Below are 16,640 nucleotides of genomic sequence, written 5' to 3'. Positions count from 1 at the left end.
AAGGAAAGACATTGAATATCAGGTTGGAGACAAGGTATTTCTCAAAGTCTCACCCTGGAAGAAGGTGCTTAGATTTGGCCATAAGGGCAAATTGAGTCCGAGGTTCATCGGTCCGTATGAAGTATCTCGAACGAGTTGGGCGATGGCGCATCGATTAATTTTACCCCCGAGCTCGAAAAGATTCACAACGTTTTCCATGTTTCGATGCTTGACGATATAGGTCGACCCGACGCGTAATTACTCCATCCGAGGTCGAGGTTCAGCCTAATTTGAGTTATGAAGAAGAGCCGTTCGCATTCGATGCGTGAAGTAAAAGAGCTACTGAAACAAGAAAATCCCATTAGTGAAGGTGTTGTGGCATAAACACGAATTGAAGAAGCCACTTGGGAACTTGAGGACTCTATGAGAGAGCGATACCGAGCCTATTTACTATCGTAAGATTTTCGGGGACGAAAATTTCTAAGTGGGGAGAGTTGTGACATCCCAAAATTGACCCTAGTCGGGATGTGGTTTCGGGACCACAAAACCGAGGCATAAAAATAATTTATAATTTATTTTGATGCCTATAATATGTTTAATTCATGTGTGACATTTTTGATGTTTCGATTTAGAGTTATAAATGTGAATTTCACTAGAAAGGGCCTAGTAGTAAACATTGAAAGTATGATGGGGAAATGTGGGATGACTAGTTGATAATACATGCAAAAATAAGGATTTGCATGTCAAATTTCCCCTAACATGAAGTGGCCGGCCATGACAAGGAATCATGGGCTAAACATGTCATGAAACATGTTTTGTTGGTGCACTAGGGAGAAACAATAAACAAATGAGTATGGGTAATAAAGAAAGAAAAAAAATGTGTGTGTGTGAGTGAAACCCCCCCTTGCCGTGCATTGTGGAAGAGAAAAGAAAAATTTTGTTCATCCATTTTCTCTTCTTTGGCCGAAAATACTAAGGAAAAAGGGAGGATTTTTGCTTCATGCTTGGTTTAGAAGAGAACTAGAAGGGGATTTGGCTATACTTGCATCAAGATTAAGGTATGTTTGAGGTTGTGTCATGAGATTCATGCTTGTTTTGGTTGCTAACTTGATGTGCATGTTAGCCATGGTTCAAATCCTTGTTATGCCATGGAAATGGTATTTGCCCAAGGTGGATTTTGTGTTAATGCCATTGCATGTTAAATATGAAGCTTGTTAATGGTGTACGTGATGGGGGATTGATGGCTCTTGGACTTTCTTTTTAGTATTTTTGAGTGAGACATTAAGTTCTTTGATTAATCATGACCAAAATGATGGTGTTGTGATGTATTCGGTCATGGTATATCCACAAGTATGATTCATGCATGTTGCATGGTAGGTAAGATTTGAGCTTTGAATATGTGTTTGCACATGATGAATTGGTATGACATATATACTATTTCAAGGCATATATTTGCTTGGGATGATGTTTTCGGTTATGTAGTACATGAGAGATGTGTATTGAGCTACAATATGTAATGCGTTAGTTAGTAAAATGCATGCTGTTTTGTGTGGTATTAAGTGCATAATCGGCCTCAACATGGACATGCATATTCGCCACATGAGGGAAATTGGTGTGCATGCATTCGGTTAGAGGCAAGCATATTGATGCCTATTCTTGGCTTAGAAAATTCGCTAAGAGGAATACTAACTAAGGTGTTGAGTTCGATTCATGATTTTGTACATATGCGACTTTGATGCCTAATGAGTAGATATTTATATATTGGCTAGGCATCTTGAATTCCTCTTCCGATGCTCAAATGATAAAACCAATTTATTTGTTAAATTTAGCTCAAGAAGCTAGAGGTGGAGAATCAAGCAAAGGCAAAGGAAAGATAATCGAGTAGTCGATTGGAAATCGTTTCATCCAATATAAGGTAAGTCATTAAGCATATATTTGGTGTTGATGTAAATGACCATAATATATACACAATTGTGTTTAAATGAATTGATGTGTAAATGGAAATGTATGTGTATGGAATGATGCCATTGTTGAATGTATAAAGGCAGCAAAATGCATAAGGTATTGGTCTCGGCACTAAGTGTGCGGGTATAAATGGACACGGTGACAAGATTGGCACTAAGTGTGCGGGTTTAAAATTGTACAGCACTAAGTGTGCGAGTTTGATTATATAGCACTAAGTGTGCGAGCTGAAAATTATATAGCACTAAGTGTGCGAGCTGAAAATATATAGCACTAAGTGTGCGGATTCACTATATGCTCTTGTATTGCAATTGGCACTGAGTGTGCGACATTATCGAGTTAATCCCGGACAGCGGATCGGGTAAGTACCTCGAGCTCATGATGAATAGAGAATACGTTCATGCTTGGGGTTGAATTGGTAAGCCTTAAATCTATGTGATGATTGAAATTGTATGGTTGTGCTGGAAAATGAGTTAATGTGTAAAAATGCTTCGATTATCTTGTTGTGTAGAATATGAAATGTGGATGTATGACTTGGTACGAGATTGGACCGAAAGGTCCGAGGTATTATGGTATAGATTCGATATGGATGAGTACCTAGCCTCGTTTGCTGTACATGTTGTAGTGACTGTATCAGTGGATTGATGAATGCTTATGACTTACTGAGTTGTAAACTCACTCGGTGTTTTTTTTCTTGTCACCCATTTTAGGTCTCTCGGATTCGTATTGCTTGCGTGATCGGGACCGTCGTTGAAGTCATCACACCGGCTGAAATCTTGTGGTATTGTTTTCGTTGTTGAAGAACATTTGGCATGTATAGGCTATTATATTTTGTCGAATTGTGGGTTGTAAACTTTAAGCCATGTGAAAATGGCCTATGTGGTCATCGAGTGGGATGCTAGAACCTATAGCCACGAGTCTTAGAAACTCTAATTTTGATAAGGTGGCCACAATTTGTGTCATGTATGATGGATGATTAAGGCCAAGGAAAGATTCATGAAATTGGCATAGTCTACTGCAGTAACTGTTGCGGACAGCAGCAGTGAGATGAGATTGAAAAATCACTAAAAATAGTAGAAGTAGAATTAAATAGTGGGTAAATTATGAAATTTAACCTTGATGAATCTATTTTCATATGGATGAAACGAAATGACCATATGAGCAGTATACTGAGAAATATTAAAGTTCTCGTGAGACAGGGCCAGAACGGTTTCTGGGACCCCTGACGCGACTTTGAAAATTTACCATAAATTATCCAGAAAGAATTAGGAGTCATGCCTTATATGTACAGATTCCATTTTGAGTCTAGTTTCATTAGAAACAAACGGCACCAGTATTAAATCCCTGTACAGAGAGATATTCAAGTTGTAACGCGAAAAGGTCAGAGCAGTCGATCCCTGTAACATGGGTGACTTTAACTAATAAACTGTACCAATTGGCCCGACCAAAAATTCTAGAAATAAATCCATGGATGGGTATGTGAGTCTAAATTCAGGTAAAATTTACGAAATCAGTTTCCGAGTTTTGAAACTCGAGATATGATTTTTAAGGCGACGGTGACGCAGTTTTCCAGCCTGACTGGAAATGACAAATTGGTTGGTACCTTGAGAGGATTTGGCCGTTAACCTCTCGTGTCCGACACCAGCGACGGTCACGAGTTAGGGGTGTTACACTCGGGCTCCTACTAGGACTTATGCCATACGCGCACGCGAGGATGCTGCCTCTCCAGATGTCATTACCGGTACTTTCACTCTTTTCAATACTAATGTGATTGCTTTGATTGACCCTGGTTCTACTCATTCTTATATATGTGAAACCTTAGCATCCAAGAAGACTTTGCCTATTGAGTCTCTGAGTTTGTAATTCGGTGTCAAACCCTTGGGTCATTACGTGCTTGTCAACCAAGTGTGCAAGAAAAGTCCCCTAGTGTTCCGAGGTTCTTGTTTTCCGCGGACTTGATGCTTTTGCCGTTCGATGAATTGACGTTATTCTTGGTTTGGATTGGTTGACCATGCACGATGTGGTTGTAAATTGCAAAAGCAAGACTATCGATTTGAGGTGCGCGAATAACGAGATAATTCGGGTTGAGTCTACGGACTTAAAGGGGTTGCCACCGTAATATCGCAATGTTGGCCCGAAAATATGTAAGAAAAGGTGCGAAGCGTACCTTGCGTATGTGCTCGATGACAAGGAATCGAAAAGAAACTCGAATCGTGCTGCGTGGTTTGTGAATACCGGATGTTTTCCTCGAAGAATTGCCGGGTTTACCACCTGTTCGGAAATAGAATTTGGCATCGAATTGGTACCGGTACCACTCCAATTTCGATAGCTCCGTATCGTATGGCACCAACGGAATTAAAGGAGTTGAAAGCTCGGTTGCAAGAATTGGTGGATAGAGGTTTTGCTCGCCTGAGTTGTTCACCTTGGGGTGCGCCGGTGTTGTTTGTGAAAAGAAGGATGGAACCATGAGGTTGCGTGCATCGACTATCGTCGACTTAATAAAGCGACGATAAAGAACAAATACCGTTACCACGTATCGATGACTTGTTCGATCAACCAAGGAGCCTCGGTGTTCTCGAAAATAGAATTGAGATCGGGCTATTATCAATTGCGAATCCGAGATTGGACGTACCCAAGACCGCCTTCGAGCGAGATATGGTCACTATGAGTTCCTAGTGATGCCGTTTGGGCTTACTAATGCCCTTGCGGTATTTATGGATTTAATGAATCGGATCTTCAGACCATATTTGGATCGATTCGTAGTCGTGTTCATTGATGACATCTTGGTCTATTCAAGAAATGAGACCGAACATGCTGAACACACGAGGTTAGTGCTGCAAATTTTACGGATAAGCAATTATATGCTAAGTTCACAAGTGTGAGTTACGGTTAAGAGAGGTTAGCTTCTTGGGTCATGTGGTATCTCATCGGTATTCGAGTCGACCGAATAAAATTTCAGCCATACTTAATTGGAAGCCTCAGAAATATTAATGAGGTTCGAGCTTTTTGGGGCTTGCGGTTATTACCGACGATTTGTAAAGGTTTCTCAACGATAGCCACGCCGATGACGGTTACTCCAAAAGGATGTTAAATTCGAATGGACGGAGAAATGTCGAAAAGTTTCGATCAATCGAAAACTTATTTGATGAAGCCCCAATTCTAGTACAACCCGAATCCGGCAAAGAGTTTGTCATCTATAGTGACGCCTCCCTACTTGGGTTAGGTTGTGTATTGATGCAAGAAGGTCGAGTTGTGGCCTATGCGTCGAGGCAATTAAAGCCACACGAGAAAAATTATCCGACCCATGATCTCGAATTAGCTGCCATCGTATTCGCCTTAAAGATTTGGCGACATTACTTATTTGGTGAGAAGTGCCATGTGTACTCGGATCACAAAAGTCTCAAATATTTGATGACCCAAAGAGACTTAAATCTGCGACAAAGAAGTTGGCTCGAACTGTTAAAGGATTATGAGCTGGTCATTGACTATCACCCCGGAAAGGCGAATGTGGTTGCGGATGCCTTGAGTCGTAAATCATTATTCGCTTCTGAGCGATGAATGTGCACTTGTCTGTTCGATCCGACAGTGTGTTAGTAGCTGAATTGAAAGCCAAACCATTAGTGATACATCAAATTCGAGAAGCTCAGAAAGTCGACGACGAGTTGGCTGCAAAACGGGCTGAGTGTGTTCAACAAGGACTCGAGTTTCAAATCGATGATGACGATTGTTTGAGGTTCAAAAGTCGTCTGTGTGTTCCAAAGAATTCGGAACTCATTTCGATAATTCTGAATGAAGCCCATTGTAGCCGAATGGCAATCCACCCGGGGAGTACGAAGATGTACAACGATTTGAAACGTCGGTTTTGGTGGCATGGTATGAAACGAGACATCTCCGACTTTGTTTCGAGATGTTTAATATGTCAACAAGTGAAAGCGGAACATCAAGTGCCTTCGATTACTTCACCAATCACGATACCCGAGTGGAAATGGGATCGAGTCACAATGGACTTTGTATCCGGACCGCCATTGTCGTGAGTAAGAAGGATGCGGTTTGGGTCGTGGTAGATAGATTGACTAAGTCGGCTCACTTTGTCCCCGTAACGTACGGATTTTTCAATGGACAAATTAGCCGAATTGTACGCTTCTCGATTGTGAGATTACACGGGTGCCTATTTCCATCGTGTGGGATAGAGATCCGAGATTTACCTCGCGATTCTGGAAAAAGTTGCAAGAAGCTTTGGGTACCAAGTTGCATTTCAGCACCACCTTTCACCCCCAAACCGATGGTCAATCCGAGCGAATAATTCAGATACTTGAGGATATGTTGAGATGTTGCGTCCTCGAGTTTAGTGGTTCATGGGAACGGTATTTGCCATTGATTGAATTCGCTTACAACAACAGCTTTCAATCAAGTATTAAGATGGCACCCTACGAGGCTTTGTACGGTCGTAAATGCCGTACACCATTGTTTTGGACTGAGCTCGGTGAAAGCAAGATTTTCGGGGTGGATTTGATTAGAGATGCTGAACAGAAAGTGAAAGTAATCCGTGAAAGTCTGAAGATAGCCTCCGATCGTCAGAAGTCGTACGCGGATCTGAAGCGTAAGGATATCGAGTATCAGGTGGGTGATAAAGTGTTTCTCAAGGTATCGCCTTGGAAAAAGATACTCAGATTCGGCCGTAAGGGCAAGTTGAGCCCGAGGTTCATTGGGCCATATGAGATATCCGAGCGAGTCGGTCCAGTGGCATATCGTTTGATTTTGCCCCCTGAACTCGAAAAGGTTCACGATGTCTTTCATGTTTCGATGCTTCGACGCTATAGATCCGATCCATCGCACGTGATTAGTCCATCAGAAATTGAAATTCAAGCTAATATGAGTTATGAGGAAGAACCGATTCGTATCCTATCACGGGAAGTGAAAGAGTTACGAAACAAGCGGGTTCCGCTAGTGAAGGTGTTAAGGCTCAAGCACGGGATAGAAGAAGCTACTTGGGAAAACGAGAACTCTATGAAAGAGCGATACCCAACCCTATTTACCGGTAAGATTTTCGGGGACGAAAATTTCTTAAGTGGGGGAGAGTTGTGACAGCCCAAAATTGACCCTAGTCGGAATGTGGTTTCGGGACCACAAAACCGAGGCATAAAAATAATTTAAAATTTATTTTGATGCCTATAATATGTGTATGCTCATGTATAGGACTACCCCTTGTCGGTTTAAATATGTTGTGATGTATATGTGTACGGCCATGCGAAAATGGCTCGTAAAAATGAAGTACGAACTTAGACTATTTGCGGTTTGTATATATATATATGGTGTCATGATGTGATTATGGATTGGAAATGGGAGTGTTGGTCACATGATCAGCCATTGGTATGGTTAAAATGATCATATGGGAACCTATGTATGGCAAGACTAGTTGGTTCATGGAGTCTACAAAATAGGTAAGACCTACCTTAAAAACAGATGCTGCCAGCTGCAGTGACGTGAATGTGAAAAATCACCAAAATTTGTAGGAATGGTATTAAATAGTGAATAAGCTATGTAAATGAACCTTGATGAGTCTACTTTCATATGGAAGAAACGAAATGGTCATAGGAGTTACACGTTAAGAGATATTAAAGCTATGGTGAGACAGGGCCAGAACGGTTTCTGGGTCCCCTGTCGCAACTTTAAAAATTTACTATAAATTATCCAGAAAGAATTAGGAGTCATGCCTTATATGTGCAGATTCCATTTTGAGTCTAGTTTCATTAGGAACAAACGACACCAGTATTAAATCCCTGTACAGAGAGATATTCAAGTTGTAACGCGCGAAGGTCAGAGCAGTCTATCCCTGTAACATGAGTGACTTTAACTAATAAACTGTACCAATTGGCCCAACCAAAAATTCTAGAAATAAATCCATGGATGGATATATGAGTCTAAATTCAGGGAAAATTTACGAAACCAGTTTCCGAGTTTTGAAACTTGAGATATGATTTTTAAGGTGACAGTGACGCAGTTTTCCAGCCTGACTGGAAATGTCAATTTGGTGGGCGAAATATGTGGATTTGGTTTGTTAACCCCTCGTGTCCGACACCGGCAATGGTCTCGGGTTCGGGGTGTTACACATCATAATGGCATATTTTCATCACATAACATATATCAATATCAACCATAAGTTTTAACTAAAACTAGCCATATCACATGGCATAATATATACACTACAAAACATATCTAAATACTCCTAGCCTATACATGCCATATACCATATATACAACTCTCAAAATGGTACCAAAATAGATGTCCGATAGTGTGAGTGAGTTGCTGATGATTCCTAAATTCGAGTTAGCTTTATAACACTGTAAGACAGAGAACATTTCACACAGTAAGCTTAGAGCTTAGTAAGTTCATGGAATAATACATTTAACTCAACATTTAAAAGCTATAAGACATATTAGCTAACACATAGTTCAATTCATATCACTACTCAACCTCATTCATTACCATTTCTCATTTCATACTATTTTCTTAGTTCATATATCCTTGCACATAACTCATACAAATATTATCAACCAAATAGGTTCATCTATCTCATACACCATATCGTTAACGATAAATATTCATTACATACCTGTACAAACTCATACTTAACTATTACATTATCACTTCAATGCTCGATACACTAATTCATTAAATCATCTTTCCATGTACAAGAACATTGCACACTTAGTACCAATAATCTAGCTGAAGCTATAAAATATAGCACATTTAGTGCCATCATATTAAACCAAAACTATCTCAATATTGCACACTTAGTGCCACATATAGCCGAAGCTATTCCAATTTGCACACTTAGTGCTATTTATAGTCGAAGCTATTTCAAATCTCACACTTAGTGCCGAACATAGTCTATTTATCATAGTACTCACTCCATAGTCAAATATATACAATTTAAGCATTATCAAAAACACTAAAATATAAATTGTAACATCATTTATCCCGTACGAACTTACCTCATACTTGGTATTATTGATTCGAATTGTTTACTCTATAACCTTTGACTTTCCTCAGTCTAAGTCTGAATTCCTCTTTTCTTGATCTATATGTATTCAAAATTAACCCTTTTATTGAATAAGTCATTCAATTTGATCCATATTATATTTAGGGCATTTTGCAATTTTCACATTTTAACATTTTAGCCCCTATTTCATAAAATCACAAAATACACAAAATTCCTCAAAACTATGTATTAGCTGAATCTTCCTATGGTCCTTAACAAGCCATAATTTTTATTTATTTCACATTTCAACCCCTCAATATACACATTTCTCAATTTAATCCCTAATATGCATTTTTACTCAAAATCACCTTACAAAACATGTATATCAAACACTTAGCTTTCATATTCTACCAATTAACATTACAAAACTCATGGGTTCATCAATGGAATAACTCAAAATATTCATCAAAATAAAAAATTCAAGTATGGGCTTTGTAGTATACAAAGCAACGATTACAAAAACATAGAAATTATTAAAAATCGAACAAAAACACATACCTAATTAGCCAAGATGAGTGCCGAAACTTAAAGCTCTTCAAACTTAGGTTTTCTTTCCTATTTTAGGTGGATGAACACTAAAAATGATGGATGAAATATGTTTATTTTATTTTATTTCATCATAATGCGCTAATTACCCTTGTAATAAAACATTAATATTCCATCAACTAATGTCCATTAATGTCATTTAATCAAAACCATGGTCAAATAACCACATAAGGACCTCACAAGTATAAATCCAAATCAAATAGGAACTTTTAACATATAACATGCAACTTTTACATTTTACGCGATTAGGTCCTTTTTATTAAATTGGCACACAAACAATTAAAATTTAATACAAACTTTCACACATGCTAATTCTCACATCAAAATCACGAAAAATAATATTTAAATATTTTTTTGACTCAGATTTGTGGTCCCAAAACTACTATTCTGACTAAGGTCTAACGGGACTATTACACCCGAAGCTCTTTGGAAGGATATATCCATAGACTTTGTCCTTGGATTACCACGAACAAAAATGGGGAAGGATTCTATTTACGTTGTAGTTGATAGATTTTAGAAAAATGTCACATTTTATTGCATGTACAAAAACGAACGAGGCTATTCATATTGCTAATCTTTTCTTTATGGAAATCGTTTGACTACATGCTTTTCTGAGAGAGATCATTTCTGATCGCGACGGGAAGTTTTTGAGTCACTTTTTAAGATTGTTGTGGGGGAAGCCCAGAACCAAGTTGTTGTTCTCTACCACTTGTCACCCCTAAACGAATGGCCAAACAGAGGTGGTTAATCAAATGTTGTCTACTTTGTTAAAGGCCATCATCCGAAAAAATTAAAAGTCGTAGGATGACTGCTTACCTCATATTGAGTTTGCATATAATTGATTAGTCCATTCGGTGACTAAATTTTCTCCTTTTGAGATTGTTTATGGATTTAATATGTTAACTCAGTTAGACTTAGTGCCTTTACCTAACAATCAATTCATTCGTGTAGATGTGAAGAAGAGGGCCGAGTATGTCAAGGTGTTGCACCAAAAGGTTTAAGAAAATATCGAAGCAAGAATTGAAAGCTATGTTCAAAGAGTGAACAAAGGATGAAAGAGAATTGTATTTGAACTTGGTGATTCGGTTTGGGTTCATATACGAAAGGAACCTTTTTCAGCCCAACGTATACTACCGCAAGGAGACGAACCTTTCCAAGACATAGAACGAATCAACGAGAATTCTTATCGACTTGACTTATCGAGTGAGTATAATATTAGTGCAAGCTTCAACATGTCTGATTTATCTCTCTTTGATGCAGGATTCAACTTGAGGACAAGTCACTTTGAAGAGGGGGATGATAGGCCATGCCCCATGTCGTACCTAGCTCGACCAAGGATCCATTTGAGCTTCCCCAAGGATCAATCACACGAGCTCGAGCCAAGCAATTCAAAGAGGCCATTTCGGCCTTAGTCAACCAAGTGTCGAGTGAGACATTGGCTAGACAGATTGAGAAAGCTTGGTCCAGCTCAACAAGATCACCTTGCAACCTCCTACAAGCCGAACTTAGCTCAATTTAGCTTATTTGAGATCATTTCTGTTTCTTTTTAGCTCATGCATTTATTTTCCGAAATAAACTAAGTATTTATTTTAGTTAGTTAAAATTAATTTCAGCTCATAATTATGTTTTTAGTTCATTACATGATTTAAATATGTTTTGTTCCAGCTAAATTAATGTGTCTTATTTTATACAAATATTTAATGTGTCTTGCTTAGGTACATGTTATTAAAGTGTCTAAGTTTAAAGCATGTATTTATTTTGTCCTAGTGTATCCAAATTACCGAAATACCCCTGTAGGGTAGAATTACCGAGATACCCTTGTGGGGTAAAATTACCATTTTTCCCCTAGGGTGTTAAATGACTGTTTTGCCCTTGTAGGCAAGTGATTGACTTGGACTGTGTGGTTGACGGATTTGATTGTGAATATATGTTGGTGATACGAATGACTTGACTGTGATTGTTTGATTCAAATATGGGCATGACACTCTGCATACATGACATGTTGCATGGGTTGGGTTTTATAAATGGAGGAAGTGCTAAAAGGGCTATGCCCCAATTTACCGAAAAGGGCTTTGCCCCAGTTTATCAAAAAGGGCTTTGCCCTAGTTTATCAAAAAGGGCTTTGCCCCAGTTATTAAAAGAGGCTAGGCCTCCAGTTATATGATAAAGCAGCTATGCTGCCAGTGGAGAGTTTTGGTTGGGTGGGTTGAGTTATTCCCCACATGGAGAGCTTGGTTGGTACGGGTGGAGAGTAGCGGTTGGTGGGTTGAGTAGTCTCCCCAAATGGGCTTGCATACATCCATTAATAGTGCATGTGGTATTGATTTGGGCCTATGGGCCATATCATTTAAAGTAAAGGCTTCGACCCAGTGATATGATTTATGAAAAGGCTTCGGCCCAGTAACTGTTAAAAGAAAGGCTTCGGCCCAATATATGTCGAGAATGAATAGGGCTTTGGCCTAGATTGTACTGATATCGTGTTATTCACTGTTTGTTTGTTATTGGGATTACACACTGAGTTTTCGTAAACTCACCCCGTTTCTAACTGTCCAGGTAATCCCTAAGCTTAGATGGTTTGGAGCTGCGAAGGACTCGGAGATGGCCACACTACTATTTCTGTTTCTTTTAATTGCAATTAGATTTTGTTTTGGGTTTTTAAATTATGTAATAAGGCTGTAGGTGGGTTTTATGTTTTAATTTGGATTGTGATTTCTTATACTAAACTGCTAGTCTAGGAAAACTCGAGATTTCAAAATGGCATGATTTTTCTAAGGAACACGAGCTTCGAACAACAAAGTTTTCAAAATGCTTCCGCGATTTTAAATGAGGTAATATACCAAAGGCAAACAAATTGGTAAACATTTTGATGAGAACTTTAGCTTAATAATAATAAAGAAATTTAGATTCAATAATGGATTTTCACCGAAAAGATGAAATTCGAAAAATGGTTTGATGTGACGCACCAGATTCGGTCATAATGTCTAGGTCGGGTTTGGGGTGTTACAGTTTCACTTTTGAGAGACATGGCGTATCATTGGTGGAAGACTTTGACATCTGTAGTTCCAAGTGAACGAGTTACGTGGGATTTCTTCCAAGCTGAATTTCGAAAGAAGTACATCAGTCAGAGATTTATTGATCAGAAACGTAAAGAGTTTCTTGAGGTTAAGCAAGGCCGTATTTTTGTTACAGAATACGAGTGAGAATTTGTAAGGTTGAGTCAGCATGCTCGTGAATGTGTATCTTCGGAAGTAATAATGTGCAAGAGATTCGAAGACGGCTTGAACGAAGATATTTGCTTGTTAGTTGGGATTGTAGAAATTAAAGAATTCGTGGTGCTTGTTGAACGAGCATGTAAAGCGGAGGATCTTGGGAAAGAGAAAAGAAAGGCTGAGTTTGAAGCTAGAGATGTACGAAAGAGTTCATCAGGAAAATCATTTCAATCTAGATCTAAGAAGTTTAGAGATGATAACAGTCATTCAAATACTAGCATTGGATATTCAAACAGAGACCGTGTTAGATCGCAATCGAATTACAAATCCTCAGCCATGTCTATTGCTAGTGATGATAATGCAAAGAATGAAAGGCCTGAATGTGAGCAATGTGGAAGACGACACTTTGGTGATTGCTGGGGAAAAAGTAATAATTGAGCTTGTTATAGTTGAGGTTCGAGAAACCATTTTATTAAAGATTGCCCAGATCTAGCTGGAAAAGATAATGTTTAGAATCAGAGACAGAGTGGTAATGTTTCTCGAGGTAGACCTCCCAGAAATTCAGGAAATGTAAGTGGTAGTCAGAGAGGGACAAAAGACATAGCTGTTAGATTCGAGACTCGTGCACCTGCTTGAGCATATGCTATTCGAGCTCGTGAGGAAGCTTCATCGCCAGATGTGATTACGGGTACATTTACTCTCTATGATACTTATGTGATTGCTTTGATAGATCCTGGATCAACACATTCGTATATATGTATGAACTTAGTGAACACTAAGACTTTGTCTGTAGAGTCTACTGAATTTGTGATTAGAGTTTCAAACCCCCTAGGCAGATGTGTCTTGGTTGATAAAGTCTACAGGAATTGTCCGTTAATGTTTCGAGACAATTATTTTCTGGCTGACTTGATGTTGTTACCTTTTGATGAGTTTGATATTATTCTGGGAATGGATTGGTTAACTTTGCATGATGTTCTGGTGAATTGCAAACGAAAAACTATTGATTTGAGATGCAAGAATGATGAAATAGTCAGAGTTGAATCTAGTGATTTGAATGGGTTACCTGTTGTAATATCTTCGATGAAAGCATTGAGTATGGCGAGAAAGGTTTGTGAAGCCTACTTTGCTTATGTGAGTGATTCAAAAGTGTCAGAAAGGAAAGTTGAATCTGTACCGGTTATCTGAGAGTTTCCTGATGTGTTTTTTGAAGAACTTCCGAGATTACCTCCAGTTAAAGAGGTAGAATTTGGCATAGAATTAGTACCTGGTACTACTCCGATTTCGATAGCTCTGTATAGAATGGCTCCGATCAAGTTAAAAGAATTAAAGTCCCAGTTGCAAGAATTGACGAATTGACCGATCGAGGATTTGCTAGACCAAGTTTCTCACCATGGGGTGCTCCTGTTTTGTTTGTGAAAAAGAAAGATGGTACGATGAGAATGTGTATAGATTATCGTCAGTTGAATAAAGTAACCATTAAGAATAAGTATCCTTTGCCCCAAATTGATAATTTGTTTGATCAGCTGAAAGGAGCTAATATGTTTTCGAAAATAGATTTGAGATCGGGTTATTATCAATTGAGAGTTAAAGATTCTGATATTCTGAAGACTGCTTTCAGAATGAGGTATGACCACTATGAATTTTTACTTATTCCTTTCGGATTGACTAATGCGCTTGCTATCTTTATGGATTTGATGAATAGAATTTTCAGGCCGTATTTAGATCAATTTTTTATAGTTTTTATTGATGACATATTGATTTATTCACGTGATGAATCTGAGCATGCCGAACATTTGAGAATAGTGCTACAAATTTTGCGAGATAAACAGTTGTATGCAAAATTCAGCAAGTGTGAGTTTTGGTTGTGAGAAGTTGGTTTCTTGGGCCATATTGTGTCAGCCTCTGGTATCCGAGTTGATTCAAGCAAAATTTTAGCTATTTTGGATTGGAAACCTTCAAGAAATGTTTCTGAAGTCTGTAGTTTTTTGGGACTTGCTGGATACTATAGAAGATTTGTAAAAGGTTTCTCGATGATTGCAACTTCGTTGACAAAATTGATCCAGAAAGATGTAAAGTTTGAGTGGTCTGAAAAATGTCAAAATAGCTTTGATCAGTTGAAAGCTGTGTTGACTGAAGCTCCGGTATTGGTACAACTTGAATCGGGTAAAGAATTTGTGATTTATAGTGTTGCTTCGTTGAATGGTTTGGGATGTGTTTTAATGCAAGAAGGGAAAGTTATAGCTTATGCATCGAAACAACTAAAGCCGCATGAAAAGAACTATCCGACTTACGACCTCGAGTTAGCTGCTATTGTGTTTGCTTCGAAGATTTGGCGTCACTATCTGTTTGGTGAGAAATGTCATGTGTTTTCTGATCATAAGAGTTTGAAGTATTTGATGACTCAGAAAGATTGGAATTTACGACAGACAAGATGGTTATAATTGTTGAAAGATTTCGAACTTGTGATTGATTATCACCCGGGAAAAGCAAATGATGTTGCAGATGCTTTGAGTCAAAAATCATTATTTGCTTTGTGTGTGAAAAATGCTCATCTAGTTCTGTCAGATGATGGTTCAGTTTTAGCTGAATTGAAAGCAAGACCTTCGTTTTTACAACAGATTATTGAAGCTCAGAAAATTGATAATGAGATATTAGCTAAACGAGCTCAATGTAATGTAGAGACTGATTTAGAATTCAGAGTTGATAAAGATAATTGTTTAAGATTTCGAGATAGGATCTGTATTCTGAGAAATCCCGAGTTAATTCAAATGATTCTGAGTAAAGCTCATAGCAGTCGGTTATTTGGCAGTACTAAAATGTACAATGACTTGAAACAACATTATTGGTGGTTTGGAATGACAAGAGATATCTCTGAATTTGTTTCTAAATGTTTGATTTGTCAGCAAGTTAAAGCTGAACATCAAGTGCCGTCTGGGTTACTGCAATCGATTATGATTCCGGAGTGGAAATAGGATCGAGTGACCATGGCCTTTGTGTCAGGGTTACCTCTATCTCTGAGAAAGAAAGATGCCATTTGTGTTGTAGTTGATCTTTTGACAAAATCAGCTCATTTTATTCCAGTTCGATATGATTATTCACTTGATAGATTAGCTGAATTATACATTTCTGATATAGTGCAATTGCATGGTGTGCAATTGTCTATAGTATCAGACCGAGATCCGAGATTCACATCGAGATTTTGGAAGAAATTGCAAGATGCTCTGGATACTAAATTGCATTTTAGCACTGCTTATCATCCGTAAACAGATGGTCAATCTGAACGGATTATTCAGATACTCGAGGATATGTTGAGATGTTGCATTCTTGAGTTTGAAGGTATGTGCAATATTTATCTTTGATTGAATTCGCTTATAATAACAATTTTCAGTCAAGCATCAAAATGGCACCATACGAAGCTTTATACGGTCGTAAATATCGTACACTTTTGTATTGGACAGAGCTCAGCAAAAATAAGATTCATGGGGTTGATTTGATAAAAGAAACTGAACAAAAGTGAAAGTGATCCGAGATGCTTCAAAGCACCTTTTGATCGTCAGAAATCATGTGTAGATTTGAAAAGAAAAGATATTGAGTTTGATATCGGTGAGAAAGTGTTTTTTGAAAGTGTCTCCATGGAAGAAAGTGCTTTGATTTGGCAGAAAAGGTAAATTGAGTCCGAGATTTATTGGGCCGTATGAAATTATCGAGCGTATTGGGCCGGTTGTATATAGATTATTGTTACCACCAGAGCTAGAAAAGATTCGTAATGTATTTCACGTATCGATGCTTCGATGATATAGATTTGATCCTTCACATGTAATTCCTTCATCTGAGATTGAAATTTGGTCTGATATGATTTATGCAGAAAAGCCGATTCGAATCTTAGCTCGAGAAGTTAAAGA

Source organism: Gossypium arboreum, chromosome 7, assembly GCF_025698485.1.
Source record: "Gossypium arboreum isolate Shixiya-1 chromosome 7, ASM2569848v2, whole genome shotgun sequence".
NCBI classification, from domain to species: Eukaryota; Viridiplantae; Streptophyta; class Magnoliopsida; order Malvales; family Malvaceae; genus Gossypium; species Gossypium arboreum.
Note: the sequence above shows the minus strand (reverse complement) of the source record.